The sequence below is a fragment of the Lactuca virosa genome, chromosome 7 (assembly GCF_052849685.1).
Source record: "Lactuca virosa cultivar CGN04683 chromosome 7, Lactuca_virosa_CGN04683_v6, whole genome shotgun sequence".
Lineage (NCBI taxonomy): Eukaryota > Viridiplantae > Streptophyta > Magnoliopsida > Asterales > Asteraceae > Lactuca > Lactuca virosa.
In genome coordinates, this window is record NC_136432.1 from 184,776,193 (window position 1) to 184,784,502 (window position 8,310).

Consider the following 8,310-nt stretch of genomic DNA (forward strand, 5'->3'; position numbering starts at 1 on the left):
TTTCATTTTCTACTTTAAACTTGGCGCAAGTTAGACACTTGCCCACAAAAGTAGCTATTTCAGCTTTCATGTGTGGCCACCAATAGAGTTTCCGTAGGTCCAGATACGTCTTGCCTGAACCCGAGTGAATAGAGCATCGAGTTTTATGGGCTTCATTCATGACAACATCTCTATAGCCACCGAACTTCGGTGTCCAGATTCGATTCATGAAATAACGAACTCCATCACCCTTGATTTCCAAATTCTTTTTCATTCCTCTCAAAGCTTCACCTGGAATGTTCTCAGGTTTTAAGGCTTCAAACTGAGCCTCCTTGATATGTGCGGATAAGTAGGAATGGATAGTCATGGTCAGAGGCTTTACTGGGCGGCCCGTGTACTCTTTCCGCCTAAGGGCATTTGCTACCACATTGGCCTTGCCAGGGTGATAACGAATCTCACATTCGTAATCATTTAGTAGCTCTACCCATCGTTGTTGTCTCATGTTGAGTTCTTTCTGATTAAACATATGCTGAAGGCTTTTATGATCAGTAAAGACTATACATTTTATACCATATAGATAATGTCTCCAGATCTTCAAGGCAAAAACCACTGCTCCCAGTTCAAGATCGTGCGTACTATAATTGACTTCGTGGTTCATAAGTTGTCTTGAGGCATAAGATATAACCTTTCCTTGTTGCATAAGAACACAACCTAGCCCTTGATTGGACGCATCGCAGTAGACTACAAAATCTTCTGTCCCTTCTAGGAAGGACAAGATCGGTGCACTGCAGAGGGCATGTTTTAAGGTATGGAAAGCAGTTTCTTGTTTCTCCTCCCATTTAAATGACACACCTTTTTGAGTCAAGGTGGTAAGTGGCTTTGCAATCTTCGAAAATTTCTAAATGAATCTCTTGTAGTAGCCAGCAAGACCTAGAAACTGTCGAATTTTTGTTTGAGTTCGTGGGGTCGCCCAACTTTCGATAGCCTTGATCTTGGAAGGATCAACATGTATTCCATCCTTGCTGACTACATGACCTACGAACTCCACCTTTAGAATCCAGAATTGACATTTGGAGAACTTCGCATACAATTTCTTTGCCCTAAAAGTTTCCAAAACTTGTCTTAAGTGTTGGCTGGGTTCTTCCTTACTAGGAAAATAGACTAGTATATCGTCAATGAAGACTATGGCGAACTTGTACAAGTAAGGTCGACACACTCGATTCCTAAGGTCCATGAATACTGCAGGTGCATTCGTTAGACAAAGGGCATCACTACAAATTCATAGTGACCGTAGCGAGTTCTGAAAGCAGTCTATGGAATGCCTGTCTCCTGGATTCGCAGTTGGTGGTATCCTGATCTCAGGTCAATCTTGGAGAAGAAACTAGCTCCTTGGAGTTGATCAAAGAGGTCATCTATCCGTGGTAAAGGGTATTGATTTTTAACGGTAAGTTTTTTTAATTCCCGGTAGTCTATGCACATATGAAATGATGATCTGTCCTTCTTTTTCACCAAAAAGACCGGTGCTCCCCAGGGTGAGAAGCTTGGTCTAATGAAGCCTTTGTTGAGTAGTTCATTCAGCTGGCTGGACAGGGGTAGCTTTGGGAATCAAGTCGATTCGGAACTCGAATTAGCGTTCAGGAGGGAATCCTGAGATATCTTCAGGGAACACATTAGGGAAATCACAGACTTCAGGGATATCCTTGATGATTTTCACTTCTTGTGTCTTATCAACAACGTGAGCTAAGAAGGCGCAGTAATCTTGACGAAGATACTTCTGAGCCTTGACGCAAGAAATGATTTGAAGATTCACACTAGATTTGTCGCCATAAATAACGAGAGATTCGTTACTTGGCAGATTAAGACGGATGGATTTCTCGTAACATACGATATGAGCACGGTGAAGACTTAACCAATCCATGCCGATTATGATGTCAAAAGTTTTAACTGAGACCGGCATAAGGTCTATTCGGAATGAATGGTCATTTAGAGTAAGTGTGCATCATATGTATATGTCATTGGTACTTTTGGTTTTTCCGTTGGCCATCTCAACGGTGAATGTATCTTTTAATGCTTTGGGATTTTGTTTTAGAAAGTGTTTGAACTTAAGGCTTACGAAACTTTTCTCTGCACCGGTATCGGAAAGAATGCATGCGTAAGAGTCATTGAGAAGGAACGTACCGGTCACCACATTAGGATCTGCCACTGCTTCTTCATAACCAATCGCCAAGACTCTTCCATTACCACCGACGTTCTTTAACTTAGGACAATTTTTCTTGAAATGTTATGCTTCCCCACATTCATAGCATGCTCGGCTCACTCCTACAGCAGGAACTTGGGAAATAAGCTGCGTTGGTGCCCTACAAAAACGGGCAGTATGCCCCGTTCTGTTACAATTCTTGCAGTGCATTTCTCTGCAAGCTCCATTATGATGAAAGTTGCATTTGTTGCACTTTGGCCAAGATCCAGCATGTCTACTTGGGGTTGCTGGAGTGGTAGACAAAGTGGTAGGAACAGGAGTTGGAATAGCAGCAGGAACAATAGTAGTGTGTGCTGCCACTGTTTGCTGCTTTTTCGAGGGCTCTTGAGACGATTGCCCTTTTTGCTTATTCCATAATTATTTCTTATTACCACTCCCTTCCTTAGGTTTCTCCGGGATAGGTACCATAGAGCCATGACAAGCTCTGTGGTCTACTAATGTCTGTGCCAAATGCTTGGCACTACCAAAGGTGAGAGGGCTAGCAGCTACAACATTTCCTTGTATCAGAGGAGAGAGTCCCCAGATATACCTCTCAACTTTCTTGCTCTCGATGGGAACCATCCCTGGACACAGAATAACCATAACACTAAACCCGACAGTATATGCAATTATATCGGAGTCTTTCATCGTTGGACTCCAAAGTTCTTCCTTTAGCTTTTGAATTTCGCCTCGGGGACAATATTCTGCTAGCATCATGGTTTTTATATGATCCCAGCCCATAGCATTGGCGACTGGAAGGGATAAGGATTTGACATAGCCATTCTACGAGGAAAGGGCTCTATCCAGGAAAGTACATGCTGCAAACTTGACTTTGCTTGCTTCAGGGCATGCACATATTTCAAACACTAATTCTATTTTCTCAAACCATCGCATCAGAATAATGACACCTCCGGTGCCATCAAAATTTATTGGCTTTGCATTAGTAAAGTATTTATATGAACACTCACGAGGGTGTCCAATACCTTCACCATGACCGGAAACTGGAGCACCATTGCCTGCTCCACTATTACCACTGGAGTTGATTTGTGCCATGGCAGCAGCCACATCAGCAGCCACTGCGGCCTGAAAGACAGCAACATCAAATTATGGAGGAGGTGGTGTCGGTGCTTCATTGACATTGACATGTCTCGGATTCTTTCTGTTTGACTTTTTGGGAGGTATCTTTGGCTTCAAGATATAAAAATGGAAAGGTAGTAAGACATCAATACTGATAATAAAATCAAATGTCTTTGAACTAATTACATTAGTTCTATAGGTATTTAGAAAGAATTCACATAGTAGTCCAGTACAAGAAATAACTTGTAAAATGACAATGTGAAATTGGATAGTGATTTTTCAAAGGAAATAAGATGCTTGTCATATATTGGTATATTAGTTCCATAGAATTCGGGAAAATTTGACCTTGTAGTAGGTCTACAATATACCAACTTAACTGAAAACTTGACAGCATACTGACCAGTAAAAAATAAAATTTCGAGGTCGTACTATGTACATGAAAACATCACTAGTGTATATACACAGATTTAGACTACACCCCAAAAGAGTAAGTAGAGTATGCTCTACTCACGAGGAGTACGGTTCGGATTCCTACTAGATTCAACCAACAATCTAGCCAACTGGCGTTCTGTGGCATACATACGACTTTCAAATGTCGCTTGACGTTCTCGAAGTTCTCTAGCTTCAGTTTGACTTGCCGCTAGTTCCCTTCATAAGGTTTCCGTAATATTAATGGTTGTCTCATGGTTTCTAATCAGGTGGTGAAGACGGACTGTGTTAACTCTTGTAGTAGCACTAATTTGTATGACTCCGTTAATAGCAGATCTTCCTTGTTCATCGTTACGCGCAACCCGACGAACTAACACGGGAAGGGCTCTGTCTGCTAAGCCTCCTTTGTCAAGATTGTAAAAGCTTCGATCTCCATTATAAGGATGGTTCTGACCATGCTCATTACTCCACCTATCTATGTTCACTGCCCACTGAGGTGTCGGACCATAAAAGTTTTGTCGAGGATTGGGATTTTAGGCAACTTGAGGTGGGTTATAGGCTCCTGAGTCTAAGTTAGAATCTTCAGGAAAATCCTCTTCTATTCGTTCTGCAGGATCATCCTCTGGTTCAGCGTTGAGCCATCCCCCATTCCCTTGATTGGGAAAATACGGATCTCTCGGTAGATGAAAACCAGCCATGTTATCTATGCGAGAATAGGGAGATAAGAGACATCTAATATATTTGATAAGTTTAAATAAACAAATTCAAGTTTCCGTATATGAAACTTATATTTAACAATTAATGTATTTTGTATAACATGGCTTGTACTGGGTACTTCTATAACTACAAAGTGTATACTAATTATATATAACTTGGGTATAATAAACCTTCGATTAAACGATCCAGCGCTAAATCCACAACCAAACAAGGAACAGGAAATAAAGCTAGATCACATATTCTAAGTTTATAAAACCTTAATTATATATAACTGTAATATACATTTAATATTCATAGCTCTACCAACAATGTTTCTTTTGTTTTCACATGTTTGTTTCTAGTAAGTATGACTCTCTTGTATCTTGTTATTTTTGTGTCATAAAATACTCCTGTAGTATTTTATCTTTTATGTTGGATTCTAGAGTTCTTCTGGTACTTAGGTAAGTTTTAGACTTGTTGCAACACCACTATCACTCACAAACACATGTTGGTCATATCTCAAATAAATATAGTTGATCAGGCTATATTGATCCCATATATGATTACATAATTGTCCAGGTTTAACTGTAGTGTCCAACATCCAAATACTTTTGGATTGTTCTTACTATGACATAGTTTCCTAAATATATGTATGTTAGTATACTTCTTATAAAATACTTAAATTTTAAAAGTATACTTGTAGTTAGAGCGCTTGAGCCCCATAGCATTTATAGTTTCTATATCTTTTATAGGTTGATATACTTAGTTCACTATAAAAAATGCTCTGATACCAATCTGTCACACCCCCAAACCAGATCGGCGGAAATGTCCGGGGGCGGAGGACTGCATGTATAGTATCACAACAATGCATAATAGTAATCAAAGTACAACAACAACCATTGTATTTACAAAGTTATAAGTTTTACAACTGTGTTCAAAACATAATGTACATGAACTCAAAAGTACAAGTTTAACGACACAAGTTTATAGATCTCCGTCTTCTAAAAAGTTGTGGTTGTACCTATATTATTGTTTCCCTGAGAATATAAGTAGTTTTTGAAAAAGTGTCAACAATTAAGTTGGTGAGTTCATAAGTATGTTTACAACTTAAATCTGTTTTCTTGTGTATTGACAAAGTGAACATGTTTTTTCCAGAAAATCCTATATTTTCTATGGTGGATAGTTTTCAATATAAGTTTTTATAACTTATAAATATGTATGATTAACAAGGCATGTATATAAAATAACTTGTATAAGCATGTCCTTAAAGTATTCAAGTTCCTATGGTATTTGTCACACCCCAAAACCAGAACGGCGAAAACGTTCGGGGGTGGAGGACGTCATTTTTAGTATCACAAGACATGCATCATAGTAATCAAAGTAATAAACAACCATTTCATTAGAAAGAAAGTGTTTAAAAAGTATGTGATTCACAAATCATATACTACATATGTAAATAACAAAACAAGACATGAAGCTATACTACTCCATCTTCTGAATCCCAGTGTGCATACCTGTCTACTAGTCTCCTGAGAATACAAGTTATTTTGAAAGAGTAGATCAACATTTAAGCTGGTGAGTTCATAAGATTTTAGTGATGTAAGTAAGTTGTAAGAAGTTGTAAGTAAGTTGTAAGTTCTTTTAGAAAAGTTCGCCTGTTCCTCCAGAAAATCCTATATTTCCTGCTTTGATGAAAGATAAGTAAAAATGACTCTACAATCCTTTCTATGAGTACTAAATGGATACGAGTTATACAAAACCCAGAGTAAACAAACAATCGATTGTGTGTATCTACCCTAAGCCCACAACCAAACAAGGAACAGGGAATGAGGCGGAAGGCACACATCCCATTGTTTGTTAATTCATCGTTGTATATAACCCTGGCGTATTCACTTGGTACTCACGGAGTTAACTATAATAGTTCCTTTATATTTGAAGAAAACATTCTTTAATAAAACCTTTATTTCTTTTAGTAAAAATGGTAACCACAATGGTTTCTTCTATAATCACTTAGTTTATACTAGTTATATATAATGTAATATCGAATAGATAGTTAGTTGTGTGAATCTTCCCTAAGCCCACAACCAAACAAGTAACAGGAAGTAAGGCAGAAAACACCCATCCAATTACCTATCGGGAATAAATTATAGATAACCCTGATGTATAAACTAAGGTATTATAGAATGAACCACCTAAGGTCCTTTAAGTAATACCGGTTTAATAAAATGGATTAAACCCTTTTTCTGGTAAGTTTCTAGTTTTGTCTACCAAACGTTCTTTTTGAAAAGTATGTTTTGCACTAGAAAACAGTGTATTAAATTTGTATCCTATGACCTAGCCCATACCTGGTACCCCTTATGATTACTTGGTGTATACGGAACATATATATATAGCCAAGATCGGATAGATAGTAGGCTTGGTGAATCTGCTCTAAGCCCACAACCAAACAAGGAACAGGAAATGAAGCGGAAAGCACACATTCTACTACCTGTCGGATCCGATTAATATATATTCCTGATGTATAAACTAAGGAATCATGAAGTTAGCATTATAGGCGCTATTCTACTGAATGTACTATGACTCGATTGTTCTGTTTGTAGCTTGTAAGTTTTCCCTAGTTTATAACTATCTTAACTCGAAGATAGTTTGCATTAACTTTCAAGTGGAACTGTCACAATATGAAAGTAATGGGAAAAATGTAAGTACACAGTTGTCTTTTATATTGACAAACTGAAGTACTGACTACCTTAAAACCAGATTGTTTTATTAGGGTCATAATGTGATGTGGTTGTACTCATACTATACGCTCTCCCTGCAAGAGATTCTGGTTACAAAACGCGACTTCAACAAACAAATTGCTAAGCCGTGAAGTAGTCTCACATTAAATTTATAGTGTATACCATATTTATTATCACCTTTTGTTTAGAACAATGAGTTAGTGATCAATGGTATAATGTTATCAATCATGATTTGTTCTTCTGTTATAGTATTTAGTATGTTCTTTCTGTTATCGTGTATTGTATCTTCCTCCCTGTTTCTCGTTATAGCATGTTCTCTATGTTATCGTGTATTGTACCTACCTCCCTGTTTCTCTTTATAGTATGTTCTCTATGTTCTAGTGTGAACTGAACCCCTAAACTATACCTATTATAGTTTACTAGTATGTTTACTTGAACTGATACTGACTTGAAGAAAAGACTCATTTTATATACTAAGTTATGATGGTACTTTAAAAACGGAGTTTTGTAAACCATAAAGTAACATAACTTAAAAAGAGTTTTTGAAATGTTTTGATCACTTATAAAAGAAATAAATAATCTTTTGAGAGATGTTTATAACAAACATTTACACAATTATCATTGTGTTCAACTTGTATCCCCCCCCCTTAAAAGCATTTAAAACAGTTTAAAAGATTCGTTATAGGGGTGTGAACTCACCTTATGTGGGTGATTCAAACGAATATGCGCGTAAGGATGAGAAGTTCCACGAATGCAGTCCCGAGACACAAAAGAGTCCTAAATGACATATAATGTCATGAACATAGTGTTTAGAAACAACCACATGCAAGGAAACAACTTTAAGGACTAGGAAACACTTGGATCAAGTGTTAGAATCACATGTGATTCATCAAAGGGGAGTGTACGACCACTAAATGGAGTGTGCGGCCATGGGTGTACGGTCATGGAGTGTATGGCCATATACTCATGGTAACAAGTGCACGAAAGCTTGTGGGACATTTGCTCATCAAGTGTTGAAGCTAGAATTGCATTTTAGAGACCCTTTAGGGGTGTTTTAAGGGGTGTACGGCCACACATGGGTGTACGGCCGTACAGTCTTTTGGATCTTGAGTTTTGGTCATTTTTTAGGAGTTAAACTTGTGTTACTAGTAAGTA